The following is a 22,239-nucleotide window of genomic DNA, read 5'->3' as shown; positions in this document are numbered from 1 at the left end:
ACTGGTGACTCTTCTAGATTGTCAGGCAAGAGAAGCCAGCATGTCTTCAGAGCTGCCTCTCACTTACTATTTAGACTGCAGTGGTACCTAAACCCTAGTCATAGGTCCAGACAACTTGGAGCTAGGTGCTGTACAAACACAGAACCCAAACAACAGACTCGAAGGCAGTATATAAGAACTAAGTACCATTGCAGTAGGCACATTAGAAAACTTTCCACACCGTTCCTGATGTCCTTCTATGGGTGCCCCAATAATTTCCCCCTCATAGGCTCTTCACTTAGGGCTTCTGTACTCCTTACATGTGACTCACAGTTACAATGATGGAAGCAGAAATAGGATAGTCAAACTTTAAAGTGTTAGACGTGGCAAGAGATCTATTAATTAGGCGATTAGCAGCATGTTTGTAGAGTAAAATATATGTACATATGTTCATTATCGATCAATAAAGAACGCAGCAAACCCTGTGGCTCAGATGGCAATGCTGTGATGCCATGCAGGGAAGAGAATTTGCTTTTAAGGAGTCACTATCGGCTTCCAGACTCCAGGCCAGTGCAGCTAGGAAAACGTCGCTCAGCTGACACTTTAAATCTCCTGCGAAGAGACAGAAGTGTACATCACGCCACGGACACTCTTCAGCGGCTAGCCCATGAAGCAGCATTAATGTCAGCCCCCACCCCCCACCCCAAAGAGACTGTCAGTTCCACTCGGCTAGTCACAGGATGCACCCAGAGAGCGTTAGAAGCATGCCGGCATAAGGTGATGAGACGTAATGGCAAAAGGGATGTCAGCCTGAAACACAAGATGAAGAAAGTCATGGCCCCTATAAAGAAAGCTCCTTTGAATAAGTACAATGGGCAACTAAAAGACTAGCGTTCCACCTCTTCTTCTGTCCCCAGTCCATGTGCTCAAAGTGGTAAGACTTTAAACGGGAACTCCTCCCTGTTTAGTATACGGTTGATGTAACCCTGAAAGCAAGGACACATCAGAGGATTTGCTTCTGCCTTGTCAAAATTAACAGTGCTGTTTGTAGAAGAAAGATGGTACAAGTGGGAGGGCAGGTTACAGTGAGGGCAGGCCTGGAATATAATTAGCGACGAGATACCATAGAGAGGTCTGGGACAAAACAAGGGAAATCTTTTCTTTTATGTCCTACATTTCCCCCGTTTTTGTGTCTTATCTCTGTTCTGGCTGTAAGCTCCTGTAGGGACAGAGCCAGACTCTCAGCTGGTGTAAACTGAAGTAAATGGAGCTACACCAATTTGCACTCGGCACAATGGGTCCCAAAAACTGACCAGGGCCCACTGGCTGCTGCTGTAATACAGAAATAATAAGAGCAGCTGATAGAGAAGAGCCCTACACAATGGCCCAAACAGATGTCACTTTTCAGTTGCCGCTGTTCTTCTGTCCATGAGACAAAGAGGGAAAAGAGGAAAGTGAAAACAGGAAGATCAGGGGGAAAAAGAGTGAGTTCAGATGAAGGCTCAGAACCTCAGCTGATGTAAATATTAAAAGAAGGAATCATCATTGCTTTTTTTCTACAGACACAGAAGATTTTTAACAGCTTACTGGGCATAAACAATAATAATTATAATTAGTGCCTAGCTCTTATACATCAATAGATCTCAAAGCACTTTAACAACAGAGGTCAGTATCATTGTCCCCATTTTACAGATGGGGACACTGAAGCACGGAGCGGGGAAGTTGCTTGCCCAAAGTCACCCGGCCAGCCAGTGGCACAACCAGGAATAGAAGGGACGTGCAGATCCATCAGAATAATTCAAGGACATCTTTTTGTCATCACTCTACCTCATACAACAATGGTTCTGTTGAACAAAACCCCCCTGAGTGAACGTTTGCACACAGGTAAAGTGTGGAGAAGGCTATCCCAGCAACATCTTGTACACAATGACAATATAAAGTATTGTAATAGGAAAAACTACATTGGGATAAAACTACATGGGATACTTGCCATAAAACAAGGTGAAATAGAGTATTTATGGTAAATATCCAACCAGTTACTAAGTTTCCACTTGCACAGAGAGAGAATCATAGAATCATAGAATCATAGAAGCACTAAAATCATAGAATCATAGAATATCAGGGTTGGAAGGGACCCCAGAAGGTCATCTAGTCCAACCCCCTGCTCGAAGCAGGACCAATTTCCAGTTAAATCATCCCAGCCAGGGCTTTGTCAAGCCTGACCTTAAAAACCTCTAAGGAAGGAGATTCCACCACCTCCCTAGGTAACGCATTCCAGTGTTTCACCACCCTCCTAGTGAAAAAGTTTTTCCTAATATCCAACCTAGACCTCCCCCACTGCAACTTGAGACCATTACTCCTCGTTCTGTCATCTGCTACCATTGAGACCAGTCTAGAGCCATCCTCTTTGGAACCCCCGTTCAGGTAGTTGAAAGCAGCTCTCAAATCCCTTTTAAGAAAAAGTACTTAGACTGAGCATACCACACATAGCCAAGCGAACGCGATTTAACGCAATGGTCCAGACAGGAACTTGACACGTGCTTACACAGCAACAGTCCATGCTTCATTAGCTCGGTGCCTGTGGTAACTGCAGCTCCGCTGTACTGGATTTGCCAGCAGCAGCCTATGAAATGCAGCTTCTACCCCACACAGCAGTGATCAATATAAAGATCACACTAAGATGGTAAACAACATGACCAAATGGCCTATCATGTCAAATAATTTGTTACTGATATTCTAATAAAAGAGTTACAATGTAGCACTTTACTGCCTTCTTATTACATTTCAGCTTGGGGCGTAAGATCTAGCGTAAACAAAGCAGAGTTTTGGTTTCTAAAGATCTATTTCAAGATTATTTGAACTAAGTGGGATTTTGAAGTCATCGTAATGGCTTTCACAAAGTACTGATTTTTATAGTGACAATTCACGAGCCCATAGTAAAGATCACGAGCAGGCATTCACGAAGCGAGTCACTCAAAATACCGCTACACTCAAAGTACAGCAAACTGAACAAAAAGGCCGACAATACGTATGCAGATCGTGTTGCCAGAAGCTACCTATTTGCAGATAAAGTGTAACAGGTCGTTGGTGAAGACACAGTAATATACAGCAAGCTACGGCAGCTCTTAGTGAAAATACAATTAACTTAGTATAAAATTAGACATACAAAATTCATAATAAGTATAAGCAGCTTACAGGCAACCCACAGGGAGTCGTAAGAATATAACATATCAACCATCACTGCACATAACCACTTCTAGATCACCTCTGAATGCCTGGCACTTGTTTTAGTTCCAGTCTAGATACACATTTTTATGATATTTTATATTATTGTAGTAACATGTCCGCATCTTGTGGACACCCCCTCATCTCTGGCCACAGCCTTGCGTGAGGCCCCCATCTCTGTCACCCCCTACTGAGCTCTCCTTCTGACCTGCAATGTTCTTTCTCAGCTTATGTCTACTCCCAACTACCCCTCTAGGTATTCTGTGGCTAAAAGTCTAAATCCCGTATCGGGTAGCCCGACCAAGTCCAAATAAATCTTCAAACTAAGAGCCTTTCCATCCCTCTCGGGACCCACTGTAGTTCCCTTATTGGCTCTGCCTCACGGCTTCCCCTGCTGGAGCTTAGCCTGCTCCTGTAGCATTCGGCCTCCATTGTATCCTGACCGCTAAACACTATCCCAGGGCTTCTCTCCACCAGAGACCTGTCTCCTCTGCAGTCTCTCCAAAACCGAGCTCCCTTGGTCTATTATAAGGCCCAGCTTTGCCTCCTCTGGCCAGGAGGAAACTAGTTAATGACCCGCCAGGTGCAGAGCATGACTAATTGGGGGTCTTTCCTTTGCCTTGCAGGGAATGGGGGTTAAGCCCCACCATCTGATCCCACTCAGGGTTACCAAAAGGAACTACGCCATTTGTTCAAGAAACTCCCAGAAAAAGCACAAGAACAAATCTGCACAGACACACTCCTGCAACCCCGACCTGGGGTATTCTATCTGCTACCCAAGATCCATAAACTTGGAAATCCTGGGTGCCCCATCATCTCAGGCATTGGTACCCTGACAGCAGGATTGTCCGGCTATGTAGACTCCCTTCTCAGGCCCCACGCTACCAGCACTCCCAGCTATCTTCGAGACACCACTGACTTCCTGAGGAAACTACAATCCATCAGTGATCTTCCCGAAAACACCATCCTGGCCACTATGGATGTAGAAGCCCTCTACACCAACATTCCACACAAAGATGAACTACAAGCCGTCAGGAACAGTATCCCCGATAATGTCACGGCAAAGCTGGTGGCTGAACTTTGTGACTTTGTCCTCACCCATGACTATTTCACATTTGGGGACAATGTAAACCTTCAAATCAGCGGCACTGCTATGGGTACCCACATGGCCCCACAGTATGCCAACATTTTTATGGCTGACTTAGAACAACGCTTCCTCAGCTCTCGTCCCCTAACGCCCCTACTCTACTTGCGCTACATTGATGACATCTTCATCATCTGGACCCATGGAAAAGAAGCCCTTGAGGAATTCCACCATGATTTCAACAGTTTCCTTCCCACCATCAACCTCAGCCTGGATCACAACAGATCCACTTCCTGGACACTACGGTGCTAATAAGCGATAGTCACATAAACACCACCCTATACCGGAAACCTACTGACCGCTATTCCTACCTACATGCCTCCAGCTTTTATCCAGACCACACCACACGATCCATTGTCTACAGCCAAGCTCTACGATACAACCGCATTTGCTCCAACCCCTCAGACAGAGACAAACACCTACAAGATCTCTATCAAGCATTCTTACAACTACAATAGCCATCTGCTGAAGTGAAGAAACAGACTGACAGAGCCAGAAGAGTACCCAGAAGTCACCTACTACAGGACAGGCCCAACAAATAAAATAACATAACACCACTAGCCATCGCCTTCAGCCCCTAACTAAAACCTCTCCAACGCATCATCAAGGATCTACAACCTATCCTGAAGGATGACCCATCACTCTCACAGATCTTGGGACACAGGCCAGTCCTTGCTTACAGACAGCCCCCCAACCTGAAGCAAATACTCACCAGCAACCACACACCACACAACAGAACCACTGACCTAGGAACCTATTCTTGCAACAAAGCCTGTTGCCAACTGTGTCCACATATCTATTCAGGGGACACCATCATAGGGCCTAATCACATCAGCCACACTATCAGAAGCTCATTCACCTGCACATCTACCTATGTGATATATGCCATCATGTGCCAGCAATGCCCCTGTGCCATGTACATTGGTCAAACTGGTCTCTACATAAAAGAATAGATGGACACAAATCAGATGTCAAGAATTATAACATTCAAAAATCAGTTGGAGAACACTTCAATCTCTTTGGTCACTCGATTACAGACCTAAAAGTTGCAATTCTTCAACAAAAAAACCTCAAAAACAGACTCCAAGGAGAGACTGCTGAATTGGAATTAATTTGCAAACTGGATACAATTAACTTAGGCTTGAATAGAGACTGGGAGTGGATGGGTCATTACACAAAGTAAAACTATTTCCCCATGTTTATTGCCCCTCCCACACCACTCTCTGTTCCTCAGACGTTCTTGTCAACTGCTGGAAATGGCCCACCTTGATTATCACTACAAAAGGTTCCCCCCACCTGCTCTCCTGCTGGTAATAGCTCACCTTAAGTGATCACTCTCATTACAGTGTGTATGGTAACACCCATTGTTTCATGTTCTCTATGTATATAAATCTCCCCACTGTATTTTCTACTGAATACATCCAATGAACTGAGCTGTAGCTCACGAAAGCTTATGCTCAAATAAATTTGTTAGTCTCTAAGGTGCCACAAGTACTCCTTTTCTTTTTGCAAATACAGGCTAACACGGCTGCTACTCTGAAACATATAATTGTGTGTATATATTACACACCCCCAACCAACAGATTGTCAGCTGGTGTATATCAATATGGGCCCACAGACTTAAATGGAGCCATATTGATTTGCATTTGCTGAGGACCCAGCCTGTAGTCTTGCACAAATGGAATTTTAATAAAAGCGCTCGTACTATGGAAGATGTAAACTTTGATAAGCTGACTTCCCTTTCACTGACCCTGATGTACATCAGGAGTAACCCCAGTGAAGTTGGTGACAGTACCGTGGTTTAAAACTAGTGTAAGCGAAAGGAGAATCAGACCCCATGCCCTTTGTACTTGTATTCTAGGTACCTTCCAAAGAGAAATACATCAGTACATTATTGCAGTTTACAGAAACCAGGCCAGTGCAAAAAAAACCCCGCTATCTAGGCTATTTTAGTACGATAATCAAGTTTGGGCTCTGCAGCAATTGCTTGAAATCACAGTGCTTCCACCAAATGAATTTACATTCCACACAGTCTCCCTTCTCCAATATATGAAACAGAAAAGTAATGTGAAGTATGAGCCACTGAAAGACTACTACTTCATGCGCACTTGTACCTCTGCAACTTGGAGGCTGTGCTGAGAATCAGTTAAACTAATTTCACTGCCCTTAATACCAGTGTTGCTCTTTGCCTGTCTCATTACGGGTGGAACTCATCCCGATGCAGTATGGGAATGAGCTGGCACAAGGCATGTGCACCATTTAAGTCCCACTTAAGATGTAAAGACCCTGAGGGGCTTAAATGGGACTTAAATCATGGCTAGACCTTGTACTGGCTCTCTGCATAGGGGAAGAGTTTCACCTTCTCTGCATAGCTATTATGACCATTGGGAATCTCAAGCAAGAGTAGAGAGTTTATTTTACCTCTGTATTTGGTACTGGTGCAACCACTGCTGGAATATTGTGTCCAGTTCTGGTGTCCACAATTCAAGAAGGATGTTGATAAATTAGAGAGAAGAGCCATGAGAATGATTCAGGGATTAGAAAACCTTCCTTATAGACTCCAGGAGCTCAACCTATTTAGCCAAACAAAGAGAAGGCAAAAGCCATGTTGAAGTCAAGGGGTAGCCAAGGGTTAAAGTCAAGGAGTAGTCAAGGGGGTAGTTTGGCTAAAGGCTTCAGGACTAGGCCCAGTATTTGCAATTTAACCTTAATATGTCTGTTCATAAGGCTGAGGTCCCAGATTTAGTTCTCCGTTCTAGAGATGGGCCCATGCCACAGAATTCAGATGTGGATTTCAAAGGTTTGGGGATGTTCAGATCCAGGGTTTTGACTCTTCTCTAGTCAACATCATCTTATGGAACAACACTTCCCATTTTCTACAGCTTTCCGATCGCCCTTGACATGAGAGTTAAATGTTTCCAAACTTCTCTGTTTCAGCCAGCTGTCCCTTCCCGTCACTCCATCCACAGACACCCTGGCTTAATTAAACTGTTCCCAAGGTTCCCAGTGAAACCTAACCCTTCTTCCCATTCAAGAACACATTGCATTAAATAAGAAATGCTTTCCAATAGAAAATTTTACTTCTGTTACCCCTCATAAGGTAACAAGGAATCGGAAACTAATTTTATAGGAACATTTACCTCTGAGACGTTCTTTCAGGACTATTTTAGAGTAACAGCCGTGTTAGTCTGTGAGCTGTAGCTCACGAAAGCTCATGCTCAAATAAATTGGTTAGTCTCTAAGGTGCCACAAGTACTCCTTTTCTTTTTTCAGGACTATGATATCGCTGTGACGTGGTGCACTGGTCTATTGGTGTCCCCTGGAGGGACCCTGAAGAACGGCAACTTCCAGAAACCCACGAGAAGGAGGTGGTCTTCGAAGTCAGGCAGTGGTGTGGGGCATTCAAAAAACGATATTTATGAAAGGTCACAGGGAGAAAGGGGAAACAAAGAGTATCATCTTAAAAACAGACAAATGTTCTTCAGAGGCTCCTGATTGTTTAAACTGTGAGGTGCCAGCAGGTGAAATTCCTGGGTGATCTCCAGCACAAATTGACGCTGATACCCATCGCACTAAGCAAAATGAACACCAGCCTCCACACTGGTGCAAAGCCCATGATGACGGATGCTGTGACTGCAGATAAGGATTGTCCATCACCCACAGAACTCCAGCACAGCTTGTCATTACTTATCAGAGATGGATGGATAACAGCTGTTGCTCAGGACAAAATTCACTGAGGCACAGACAACTACTTTACTCACTGGCAGCTCTATGGCTTTGGTCTCACAAGCTACAGGCCCAGGGAGCAGAGATTATCCTTGGCAGGTACCAAAAGGAAACTATCAGGCCAGGTATGAGGCAGAGGGTCAATACAGCCACACAGTCACTTTGGTGTACAGCAGAAGGACAGGATGTATGTTCTACCCCACAGCTAGAAGTGCGGGTGAGCTGCAGCATTCAAAGGTGGTCTTGGACCTTGCTGGAGTTGGGATCTGGGGTTTGGATCTAAACCCATCTCCAGTCATCAATCAAGAAAATTATTGAGACTAGTACCCAGGGGTGATAAATCGCCTTTTAGGCCCAGTCTGTTGTTTCATTTCAGTGCCTGAAGCTTTTGTACAGAAGAGGGGTCACTGTGCTGGAAAGTAACTGTGATGCTCTGAGCCCCTTTTGCCAAGGGTACGTCCAACCCACTGTTGTGAGAAATTTGGCCAGAGTCTTGTAAGGTATCATGTAAAAATTGGCTTCATGCTGGTCATGAATATCACTGTGCAATGCCCATACAGGCTTCATGTACAGAGTTGTGTGTCTGCTGGAAATATGTTCTTAAAATACTTCACTGATAAACAAGCCTACCCTAGGCAAAGGAATGCGGATTCATCTGACTGCATGGATCAAGCTAACATGCGGATGAGAAAACCAGCAAGTACAGCAGAAGCACATTTGCATCTAAAGTAAACAAAGTGATCAAAACAATCCAGAAAGCAAATTGACCTGAGGATGAAGAAGGGACTTGGTGTCTGCACCCCAAAGAACAAGCAGCAGGAGAGAAGAACTTTGTCTGTCTTTACTTTTCAAAGAATACATTTCAAAGGTTTTGGGGACTATAAAGAGAAGAACGGGGACTCCTTTGTTATCCATCACTTACATGACAAAAAGAAAAGGAGTACTTGTGGCACCTTAGAGACTAACAAATTTATGTGAGCTGTAGCTCACAAAAGCTTATGCTCAAATAAATTTGTTAGTCTCTAAGGTGCCACAAGGCCTCCTTTTCTTTTTGCGAATACAGACTAACACGGCTGCTACTCTGAAACCTTACATGACAAATTTCAGAGGAACAGCCGTGTTAGTCTGTATTCGCAAAAAGAAAAGGAGTACTTGTGGCACCTTAGAGACTAACCAATTTATTTGAGCATGAGCTTTCGTGAGCTACAGCTCACTTCATCAGATGTTTACCGTGGAAACTGCAGCAGACTTTATATACATGTGTATATATACATATGTGTGTATATAAAGTCTGCTGCAGTTTCCACGGTAAACATCTGATGAAGTGAGCTGTAGCTCACGAAAGCTCATGCTCAAATAAATTGGTTAGTCTCTAAGGTGCCACAAGTACTCCTTTTCTTCTTACATGACAAAGGGATTGATACAGTCTAAGTCTGTCAGTGGTGGATTCTCCAGCCGGAAGAGCTGGAGATGCTGATAGCTTGATGCAGCTAAGAAAGCTGCTTAGGCAAAGATTTGCTAAAGTTAAGTTCTAGGCATGAGGAAGCATGTTATTTTTGTTTTGTCTGTACCCATACCCTCTCTGTATGTACCCTTCTCTTGCTTAGTACCACTTGAATCTGTGTTCTTTATTAATAACCTTATTCTGAGTTTTACTACAGACTCAGTGTTATGTATTAAGGACAAGAGTGTGTGTCAGCTGGACTAACAGGCTAGTGTGTGCGTACTGTCTTGCTGGAGACAGTGGACTTAATTTCTGTGAGTATCCAGTGAAAGGGACTGGACACTACAAAGAAACTTCTCTGGGGAACTGGGGTTCACTGAACGTTGGCTGCGAGGCAAGGTTTAGATTGACAGAGTCTCCCAGAGTTTGCTAGTAAGACAGACAGGCTGGTGTGGCAGGGAGCTGTCACACAGTTTAAGCTCCAGCAAAGTTCCCTCTTGCTAAGCCAGAGAGATAACAAAATGGCTTACAGTTCTGAGCTCCCTGAGGGAAGTGTCACCGTGACCTTAAAAATCAATGTGAAAGGGATTTTCAGGAGATGGATTTACAGTGCTTGCAGTATTGCCTCCAGCGGAGGGCAACAAAAATGATTAGGGGACTGGAACACACGACTCATGAGGAGAGGCTGAGGGATTATTATTGGTCTGCAAAAGAGAAGAATGAGGGGGGATTTGATAGCTGCTTTCAACTACCTGAAGGGGGTTCCAAAGAGGATGGATCTAGACTGTTCTCAGTGGTAGCAGATGACAGAACAAGGAGTAATGGTCTCAAGTTGCAGTGGGGGAGGTTTAGGTTGGATAGTAGGAAAATCTTTTTCACTAGGAGGGTGGTGAAGCACTGGAAGGGGTTACCTAGGGAGGTGGTGGGATCTCCTTCCTTAGAGGTTTTTAAGGTCAGGCTTGACAAAGCCCTGGCTGGGATGATTTAGTTGGTGGTTGGTCCTGCTTTGAGCAGGGGGTTGGACTAGATGACCTCCTGAGGTCCCTTCCAACCCTAATATTCTGTGATTGATTCTATGATTTTCACCAAACATTTCAATTTCCACACAACTGCATTTTTCTACGAAGAAAAATTTTGGTCAAAAAATTTCGATCAGCTCTAGAATTTACATTTCTACACAAATCACCCCTGATGGGCCACCGTCCCGCTTCCAAAGACTGCACAGAGGAAAATGCCTTTTCGTCCCGGTGCCTCATGAATCACGACAGAACCTCGTTATGAGAAAGATGCTCTGCACCAGCACTCCACACAGAGAGAGTTTCCAAGTTATCATGTCACCTACACTTCCGTTCTACTCCACCTAAGTCCAATTCAGTCACGCCGTCGTCCTAAATTAAGAGGTGTGGTTGTGCATATAGAAGCCTTAGAGCAGACCGTTTGGGCCGCTGAAGCTGCAGCAAAGGGACATACCTGCCCTTACAGGATGACGGGGGATTCCCCTGATGTAGAGAGAATGCCCAGGTGTGTAAAGCTGGTGTAGCTCCCTAATGCCTACTCCCCAACACCAGATGAGGGGGGCATCCATGATCACACCAGAGGTGAGCCATGGGCAGGAAGGGATGGAGCTGGAGTACGGTGCCCACTGGCAATCCCAGGCCAGCCGAGGCTGTGTAACTCAGAGCATCTCTTAGAGCACCCTTAAGGAGTCCTTACTCACATGAGTAGTCCTGATAATTCAATGCAACTAACGAATGCCAGTAAGGACCAGCAATAAATTCAGCCTCTGAGGTGGGGAAAGTCTCACGTACTCTCATTTCTCTTCGTTTTTTAAACATTCATCCAAATAATTTAGATGCACTGTGACGGTGGGCACACTTTCCTAGCTACAATCTGAAATGTGTGTAGATCTGAAACACTACCCAGCATCCAGGCACTCCCCTAACCCAAAATATACATTCAAATGATCGAGGGCCAAAACCCAGCTCCATAGTCAAAGCTGCATTGAGATTTGCAAATAGAGCCTGATCCAGTGCCCACAGAATTCAATCTGAACACTCCCATTAACTTCAATGGAGGTTGGCTCAGGCCCTTAAAGCGGGAATTTAACCTCTTTGTTTTACACAGACACTAAGCAGCACAGTTTCAAAGTGATCAAGGGACTTATTGGCACGGTTAACATTAATAGAATGGGAACCAGATGGCCAAATGTGGGGGACCCTACTTACCCCTAAAAAAACAGGTTTGTAATGTCATGTAATGTAATGGGGCTCTGTGCATAAAATATTACAGTTTAAAATTCATAAACTGGACCCAATAACCCTGATCAATAGATCACCAAGGCCACTGATCCCCATTAGTCTGCAAGGAAAGCCTGATCCAAACCTCATTTAAAGACAATGGGATTTTTTCCATTGATTCCAGCAGACTTTGGAGCAGACTCTAAATTTGCTTGGTTAAGCTCCTCATTAAGTCACTTGTGTTTTTTCTACCCAACCAGTACTTACTTTAGACACACATGCACGCATATGGATTTTAACAACTCAGGCTACCAATTTGGAGAGGTAGAACCACAGATTAATTGAATGAAGACCATCCATGAATATTTAACAGCTTTACAGTCTAAAGCAATTCTACAGTAATCTGTCACATAGATAGACCCAATAATCAGTCAGATTGAGAATTGGGCTGCATGCATTGTGAATTATTCATTTCACCATAAAGCTGTGCCAGCATGTCTGGAAAATGAATGCAGTGCAATTTGAGTAAGTACAAATGGAGATAAAGGGGTCATGGGCATGTAGGGGAGACTAATCACTTTTTTTTTCTTTTACACTTAATAGATTTTAAAGCCAGAAGGAACCAGTGTGATCATCTAGTCTGACCTCCTGCATAACCCAGGCCAGAGAACTTCCCTGAATTAATTCCTGTTTGAACTGAAGCAGAACATATAGAAAAACATCCAATCTGGATTTAAAAATCTCCAGTGATACAAGATCCACCACAGCCCTTGTTAAGTTTTCCAATGGTTAATTCCTCTCACTGTTAAAAATGTGCACATTATTTCCAGTCTGAATTTGTCTAGCTTCAGCATTCTGGCCATTGGATTGTGTTAGACCTTGGTCTGCTAGACTGAAGAGCCTTCTGTGATCAAGTTTCTGTTCCCCACGGAGGTATTTATAGACTGTAATCAAGTCACCCCTTACATTTTTGTTAAACTAAATAGATTGAGCTCCTGGAGTTTGTCACGATGAGGCATGTTTGCCAGTCCTTTGATCATTCTTTTTAATCATTCTTGTGGCTTTTCGCTGAACCCTTTCCAATTTTTGGAGATCCCTCTTGAAGTGTGAGCATCAGAACTGAACACAGTATCCTAATAGTAGTCACGCCAGTGGCAGATAAAGAGGTAAAATAACCTCCCTACTCCTACTCAATATTCCCGTTTATACATCGAAGGATCACCTTAGCTTCCCAGGATAGAGTCCCCCATCCTGTACCTATAGCCTACATTCTTTGTTCCTAGATTTGGCCATACTGAAATGCATGTTTGTTTGTGTCCTGCTTACCAAGCAATTCAGATCACTCTGTATCAGTGACTTGTCCTCTTCATTATTTACCACTCCTCCAATCTTTGTGTCAGATGCAAATTTTATCAGTAATGATTTTTTGTTTCTTTCTAGGTCGTCGATTAAAACGCTAAATAGCATAGAGACAAGAACTGATCCCTGCAGGACCTCACAAGAAATATCTACTTGATAATAACTTCCCATTTACAATTACATTTTGAGACCTATCAGTTAGCCAGTTTTTAATCCATTTAATGTGTGCTATATTGATTTTATATTGTTCTAGTTTCTTCATAAAAATATTGAGCAGTACCAAGTCATAGGCCACATAATTATATTACATCAACACTATTACTTTTCTCAAGCAAACTTATAATCACATAAAAAAAAGATATCAAGTTAATTTGAAAGGACCTATTTTCAAGGGGAGGGATAGCTCAGTGGTTTGAGCATTGGCCTGCTAAACCCAGGGTTGTGAGTTCAATCCTTGAGGGGGGCCATTTGGGATCTGGGGCAAAAATTGGGGATTGGTCCTGCTTTGAGCAGGGGGTTGGACTAGATGACCTCCTGAGGTCCCTTCCAACCCTGATATTCTGTGATTCATTCCATAAATTCATGTTGATTTGCATTAATTATATTACCCTCCTTTCATTCTGTATTAATAGAGCCCCATAGCAACATTCCATTATTTTGAACAAAAGAATGGCCAAACTAGGTCAGACCAGTATCCTGTCTTCTGACAGTAGCCAGTGCCAGATGCTTCAGAGGGAATGAATGGAACAGGGCAATTATCAAGTGATCCATCCCTTGTCGTCCAGTCTCAGCTGCTGGCAGTCAGAGGTTTAGGGACACCAGAGAAGTTGAGACATACATTACTCTGTGAGTAGTTCTAGTATGTTCAGCTAGGCTGATTATGCTATCATGCAGTAAGGCTCTACCAATGTGAATAAGAAGCAGATTCTGGCTCTTAATTATTTGACAGTCTCCTTTAGAACATAAGAACGGCCATACTGGGTCAGACCATTTAGCTCAGTACCCTGTCTCTGACAGTGGCCAATGCCAGGTGCTTCAGAGGGAATGAACAGGAAAGGCAGTCATTGAGTGATCCATCCCCAGTTGTCCACTCCCATCTTCTGGGAAACACAGAACAGGGACATTCAAAGCATGGGGTTACATTCCTGACCATCTTGGCTAATGACCATTGATGGACTTATCTTCCATGGACTTATCTAATTCTGTTTTGAACCCAGTTATAGTTTTGGCCTTCACAATATCCCCTGGCAAAGAGTTCTACAATTGCCTGGGATCAATATCAGGCTGGCAGACCTATAATTACCCAGGTGATCCCATTTACCCTTTTTACATATTGGCAACATTAGCTTTCTTTCAGTTCTCTAGAACTTCCACAGCATTCTAAGAATTTTTGAAAATTAACGTTAATGGTCCAGAGATCCCCTTGGCTAGTTCTTTTAAAACTCTTGAATGCAAGTTATCTGGAACTGTTCATTTAAAAATATCTAACTTTAGTAGCTGCTGTTTAACATCTCCTTAGGTACTGTGGAAATGAAAAGTATTTCATCATCATCATATGATATGAATACATCTGGCTTTTTGCCAGTACAGAACACAAATATTTATAGAACTTCTATGCATTTTCTGCATTATTATTGACAATGCTACCATTTCCATCCATTAATGGACCAATATAATTGTTACAATTCCTTTTGTTCCTAATGTACTTAAAAACTCTTTCTGATTGTCCTTATCTTTGCTAGGTATAGAGTTCTCCTCATGTCCTTTTGCTTCCCTTATCAATTTTCTATAATTCCTAGCTTATACTATATTATTACTATCAATTTCTCTTTTCTTCCATTTGGTTACATATGTATCTTTTTATATAGGCATTTCACTTCCCATCTAAGCCAGGCTGTTTTTTTAAACAGATCTAGCCTTTCTCAGCTGTGGGATTGTGGCTTTTGGGGGGCATTTAGAAGAATATTCTTAAGCAGTTTCCAATTATCATTCACATTTTTCTGTTAAAATATTTTCTCCAAGCTGATTTGGCTCATAATTGCTTTCAGCACTGTGAAATTGCCTGTAGTAACTGATGGTCAGTTTCAGGGGTTGGCGATTCTCTCTCTCTCTTTTTGGGCGGGAGTTTTCTTGTTGTTTGTTTGTTTATTTTTAAGAAAAAGATACCTCCAGTTTGGAAGTTGTAGCTGTGTGTTTAAACAATTTTTGGCCTCTTCTTGATGTTTATTTTAACTTCCTATGTCCATGCTAGTTAACATGACAGTATTGTCCGGTCCCTTGGCTGTAACAGCACCCATTCTATACCTGGAAACAAGTGCCTGCTTTACTCCTGCAGTAGGCCTGAAAGTGTGAATATGAATTTCTCTTTTACAGCTGTTGCATAAGCATGTCTGAGGCTGGCAAATATAGGCCCTTTTGCAATTGTGCATGATGAGTATTAGACACTGATCTGGGGCGGTACAGACCTGCCTGGATTAGACATACGAGACAGGCTGTGCGATGTACGGCCAGGCTGGTTCATGCGTCGAAGGTTAATATTCTCACTTTCAAGGGTGAAGTTGGCATGTGCTTCCAGCCCCTAAAATAGCACTTTGGATGTTCTGTGCTGCACAGGTGCTCAAGCTGCCAGGCCAGCCCCTTGCCTGAGCCTGAGCCTGTGTGTCTTCTTGATAGGTCTGCTGCCTCTGGCGCCCCACACCCCATCCAGAACCATGCAGGGTGCTGGGGCCTCGCCCATAGGACAAGGCTACCATCTAGCCCTATATGACCCTATGATCGCATAGTCCTATTCTAAGTGAAATCTATTGTTAAGGTGTTTAACGTGGCTAACTGCAGAGTGCCACTAGGCAGGGTGCCACGCAAGCTGCGGTGCCCCATATACAAAACAAGACAACCCGCTTGTGATTTGTCCCTCCTTTCCAGGAAGCTCACCGAGCAATTATTCTGTTTCCCCTTCCCCCTCCTCCCACCTTTACCCAAGGCCACGGTTTTTGTGAGCGCTGCATTTAGTTTTTAATTACTTAGGAAACTTAGCTCAGCGTCCTTCCTGCATCAAAACATTCTCCATCTAGCGCTCGTAACGGGGCGGCTGAGAGAGCCACTTCTAGCTTTTCTCCGTTTCTAAGGGTGCCATTGTTGTTGCTCCGTCTCTCATTTTATCGCTTTGATTCCACTGCTGTTTTGTAATTAAGATGGAACCAAGCTTTATTTACTCCTTGTCAGGCTTGAGATAAAGAGGTTGGTTTGTGAAGTGCTTAAAGTCGGCCTCTATTTTGCCTGGAAATTAACAGGTCAGCTTAACTCTTCTTTCTACAGGAACACGCACTGACTACATTAGCGAGGAAGTGCTGCTGTTCTCCATGCACTCTCACAGTCAACCAACCATCCTGTGAATCTGTTCTCTCCGGGATATGTACCTACATTTACCATCCATGACACTGGATGTGTGTGGTCAGGGCAAATTACCATAATGCAAGGACTAGGGTCACCCAATGAAATTAAGAGGCAGAAGGTTTAAAGCGAACAAAATGAAGTACTTCTTCACACAACGTACAATCAACCTGTGGAACTCATTGCCAGGGGATGTTGTGAAGGCCAAAACTATAACAGGGTTCAAAAAAGAACTAGGTAAGTTCATGGAGGATAGGTCCATCAATGGCTATTAGCCAGGATGGGCAGGGATGCAAAACCATGCTCTCAGTGTCACTAGCCTCTGTTTGCCAGATGCTGGGAGTGGACAACAGGTGATGGATCACTCACTGACTGCCTTTTCTGTTCAGTCCCTCCGAAGCACCTGGCATCGGCCACTGTCAGAAGACAGGATACTGAGCTAGATGATCTTGACCCAATATGGCCGTTCTTGCATGCTAAAGGAGATCCTCAAATAAGAGCCAGAATCTACTACTTATTCACAGTGGTAGAGCCTTACTGCACGACTAGCCCAGCTGAACGACTCGTCATAGAGTAACGTTCTTCTCAACGTCAGCAAAGGGGGCAGTATCCAGCCCTAATGTAATTGTAGAAATACGTGGCATTTGCAAGCTATTGTTAGAAGGCAGGTTAAAATACAATGTGTCCAAACTGACACTGAGAGTACCCATTAAAGCAGTTACTGTCGTACCAGGAAGAGAAAAGCCACCTCCACGCAGCTCTGCGACAGGCTGAGTTTGCCATTCCATTGCAAGGCCTCTGTACTGCTTCATTAGGTTCTCTTTCACTTGAAAAGTGTTGCTTTATTCACTGACATGGGAGAGAGCTGAACCAAAACAGAGCGACAGAATTTCTGTGATGCACAATAGAAAACTTAGGGTAGGTTTACACGGCAAAGGAAAATCCATGGTGCCGAGTCTCAGAGGGGGCTCAGCAGGAGCGCTGGAAGTGTCCTAAAAGCGAGGGGGCCACAGGCGCCTGAACTGTGGCCCTGCCCACCCTGCGCTGCACCGCCCTCCCAAGGCCCTGCCCCTGCACTGCTCCCAGAGGCCCCACCCCTTCTCTCCAAGCCCCGCCCTCATACCGCCCCTTCCTCCAAGGCCCAGCCCCCACACCATCTCTTCCCCCGAGGCCCCACTCCTGCACCACCTCTTCCCACCCAAGACCATGCCCCTCTCTCGCTCCTCTCTGTCCCCTCCCCACATTGCTCACCCATATGGCTGGTAAAAAGTGGGAGGGCATAGCCACTTTTAAACATTGGAGGACCATGGGCCCCTGATCACCCCCATCCCCCATTCCAGCACCCCTGGGGCTCAGGCTGTGGAGCTAAAAACAGCAGCATACACGTTCAGGCTTGGGCTGGAGCCCAGGCTCTGAAACCTAGCCAGGGGAGTGGGTCTCAGAGCATGGGCTCTAGCCCAAGTGGGAATGTCTACACTGCTATTTTTAGCTCTGCAGCCCAAGCCCAAGTCAATTGAACCGGGCTCTGAGTCTCGGTGTCCCGGGTTTTTCTTTGCAGAGTAGATGTATCCTTAGGACCATGTTCTAGCCATACCAGGCCCTGGGATTTCTCCTCTTTCTGTGGATTTGCACCCACCTAGCCATTCTACAATTACTCACAATATTGGGCCAGATCAGATCTCCATTTGGCCCAGTATATTTTAGGTCTCCTACTAAGAGAGACAGGTATAATTCAAATGGAGAAGTCTTACCCTTGGTCAGGCTTTTGCTTTATTGAAGCAAGATGCATAGCAAATTAAATCTGAGATGCATTAATGTGGGTGTGTGAGCAGATATTGACACTAACCAAGGAACTGTCTTTATCTGGAGTCCATAACTCTTCTAACCATTTTTATTATTAGTGTCTTCTGTTATTTCTCACCATGTTTCTATTATCTATTCAGAGAGACCAGAGGGGAGCCATTCTGTGGCTAGTTTAGCATTTGTAGATGGACTATAACCAAAGACCGTGCAGCCTGCTGGATGGAGGGCAGCATATTGCAAAGCTAGTGGACAAACTCTGCTCTCATTAAACCAGAGTATTTGGTTCATTGCTGTTGGTAGGCAAGAGCTGAGAATCAAACCTAGGTTGAGCACCCTGCTTCTGCCAGTGCAGGAATGTCTGTACGTGGAACAGGCCCAGACAGTGTGAGCCACCTTGGTGGGATGCTCCAGAAGGGGAGTTTTCAACCTGCGGGAGCACAGGGAACAAAAACACACACATAAGTAGTAAACATAGTCTACTGCATAGTGCATTAACCACAGGAAGGTCAGGAGGTCAGAAGAAACCATCAGAAGGGTCCCCTTTGCCCTTAAAGTTATGAATCTATCAACTTTACTGTTCAAATAGGACTAAGGACAAAACTTCTGCCCTAACGCAAAACCTGTGCAAGCCCAGAACTTCAGGAGAGTTGCACAGGGTCTAAGTCGAGCAGAATTTGCTTCCATCTTTGCTAAATGGTGAAAGGAAGATGGAAATTGGTTGGCAGCATAATACTAGTCCTGGCGCTCCGAGCAGGGTGACAAATTACAGATCTTTTTTCTGTCAGAAGGTGTCAGGGTTCCCTCCCCACTCTGAACTCTAGGGTACAGATGTGGGGACCCGCCAAAAAAAACCCTTAAGCTTATTTTTACCAGCTTTGGTTAAAAACTGCTACGCTGCCACCACCAAGTGATTTAACGAATCTGGGAAGAGACCACTTGGAGACGTCTTCCCGCAAAATATCCCCCCAAGACCTTGCACCCCCTTTCCTGGGGAGGCTTGAGAATAAACAAGATGAGCACAAACGAGCCTTGGATTTTTAAGACCCCCAAAACCCAATCAGATTCTTAAAAAAAAGAACTTTATTAGAAGAACAAAAAAAGATAAGAGAACAACTCTGTAAAATCAGAATGGAAGATAATCTCACAGGCAGTCAGATTCAAAACATAGAGAATCCCTCTAGGCAAAACCTTAAGTTACAAAAAGACACAAAAACAGGAATACACATTTCCTCCAGCACAGCAAATTTCACAAGCCAAAACAAAGAAAACCTAACGCATTTTCTAGCTAGATTACTTACTAACTTTACAGGAATTGGAGGGCTTGCATCTTTGATCTGTTCCTGGCAAAGGTATCACACAGACAGACAAAAGCCTTTTCCCCCTCTCCAGATCTGAAAGTATCTTGTCCCCTCATTGGTCATTTTGGATCAGGTGCCAGCCAGGTTACCTGAGCTTCTTAACCCTTTACAGGTAAAAGGAATTTGCCACTGGCCAGGAGGGATTTTATAGCACTGTACACAGAAAGGTGATAACCCTTCCCTTTATATTTATGACACGAGGGTGACTACCAGCAGGAGGCCGCAAAATGCAGGGCCAGATGCTCAGGTGGTATAACATGAAATCAATGGAGATACATCATCGACACCAGCTGAGGAGCTGGTCTGGGGACTTTAACCTTCCCAAAGCCAGCACTTACTTGCCCCACCCATATAAATGTGGAGTGAGCATTTTCCACTGAAGTTCAGACGTGCAGGGTGGGAGGAGGTTCCCAGTCAGAGAACTTTCAATGCACTGCAATGAGCAAAGAGTGGGGGAGGAGGCTTCTTAAGCTACAGGAGTCTAGATTTTGCATAGCCTCCCTACCTCCTCTGACAGCTAGTACAGAGAGCTCAGAGGGGCTTCAAATGAAGGGACCTCACTGCCCTAATCCTCCCATATCATTCTAACTGCTGCTCACATGGAGCCACTCGCTGCATGCAGCAGCGATGCCCTAGTGCAGTTTATGAAAGTAAAGGCAAATGCCAGGGATGAGACAGATCTGTTATTTCATATGGATTAATACTTAGTGTTATTACTACTGGAAAATGACACAGCCTAGGCAGAGAGACTGCTGCATGTTCCCAAGGGGCAGTTCAGGTTAGCAGCAGACTGGTTGCTTTTTTTTTTTTAAAGGAGTACAGTCTCAGGACAGTGAGTTATATACATGCATATGGAAACCAGCAACCTGGCTGTCGCTGACTTGGCATTGAAAATGGAGGCCAGATCCTCAGCTAGCGTATATCAGCATAGTGCAATTGAAATCAATGGGACTGTGCCGTTTATGCCACTTGAGATCTGGTCCGGCAATTGTAGATTAACTCACTTTTCACAGAGCCAAAATAAAGGGAACCAATGGGAAAAAAATTCTAGAGGATGTAAACCGATCCCTAGGGAGGGAATTCAGCAGAAGCTTGCCCTATGGGTCGCTTAGTCCCTAGTCACCCATTTTGTGGTTTCCTGTGAAGCATCGGGTACCAGTCACAATTCGAGGCAGGATATTGGAATGGTCCAGCGTGGCAGTTCTGATGTTGTGAGATAGACATTTCAAGCAAATCACAGAGTTTTCTCATTCTTCGTGACCAATCCCACTCCCACAAAAGTCAACGAGAGGTGTTCTTGGTTTTAGTCTCCAACCCCACCAATCACATGCTCTATACAGCAGGGTCTATCTCCCTTCTGAACACTTAGCTGCAGCAAGATGCAGAGCGGGAATTTCCTGTGTCTCCAATCCTGTCAGGGATGGAGTAAAGTACAAATAAATACCAGGCCTATACCACACTGGGGACAACCCAGACAAATCCCTGCTGGCTGATTCTGAGTAGCGTATACTTCAAGAGCACAAAGTCCCAAGCATAGCTACCACATGCCAGGAGCTAATGCTGACCAAATCTCATTAAATTTCAAGAAATTGCCAAGACAAGCTAATGGAGTGAAGTCATAGACAATCTTCTTAAATCTTAAGAAGGCTCCCAGAACAATACCCATAAGGTCCTAATGTATACAGTACTAGTGGGGAACATGTGAGCCTGGCTCAGTCAGCAAGGTCAGGGGAGTGTTAGAGACAGATCCAGCAAGGGAGATGTGAAAGTTGGAAAGGGGCACAGATTTTGTGAAGGCCGGTCATTTTAAAGCAGTAGGGTGTGCAAACTGGCGAACGACAACCAGCCAGTCAGTCCTGGAGAGAAGGAAAATGGATGCATAGAAACCTGTATAAAATAAAGGCTTGGTACAATGAGCGGCCTGTGCAGTTTAACGGAGAAAGCCAAGCTACTGTGCCTGTCATGTAGATGCTCGATGCAAGAGGCGGATTAGGATGAGAATGTGAGGCCAGCAGCTCAATGCCAGGCAATAGTCAGACAGCCTGGGCTAAGCTGCTGGTGTGGATGGGGGAAGCAGAGGAAAGAGGGCCCCTTCAGCAGGGGCCAGCCACAATGGCAGCAGAGTAGCCAGCACAGGCTGCCTAGCCTCCCGAAAGGACTTGGGATGAGTTGGCACGAGGACTGTGCCTCCTTCCTGGATTGGCCTGGAACGCATGCACCCCCGTTTTCAAAGAATGGCGCCTGCAGTCCTCGAGAGGAGTCCTGCCCCAGCAACCCCACCTCGCTGCACCCCGTCCTCCACAAACACACCTGGGGCGACAGAGAACCAGGCCCAGGCACCCTAGCCCTGCGCACGGAGTTAGGGGCTAAAGGGAAAGAGCAGAGTCCAAACAAGAGCACCAAGGCAACGTGCACAGGGCTGCCGAGGACAGTGGAGCTGAAGTCTCATGCACAATCCTGCCATGGGTCATGGGAAGGACCAAGCAAGCTGCAGAGAAGGTCACCTCAGAGACCCTGAGAGAGAGGGCTATAAGGACTAGGAAAGAAAAGCCAAGGTGAGCGGCAGGTATAAGA

This window comes from Lepidochelys kempii, chromosome 6 (assembly GCF_965140265.1).
Source record: "Lepidochelys kempii isolate rLepKem1 chromosome 6, rLepKem1.hap2, whole genome shotgun sequence".
Taxonomy (NCBI): domain Eukaryota; kingdom Metazoa; phylum Chordata; order Testudines; family Cheloniidae; genus Lepidochelys; species Lepidochelys kempii.
The sequence above is the reverse complement of the archived record's forward strand: the minus strand, read 5'-3'. Positions refer to the sequence as shown.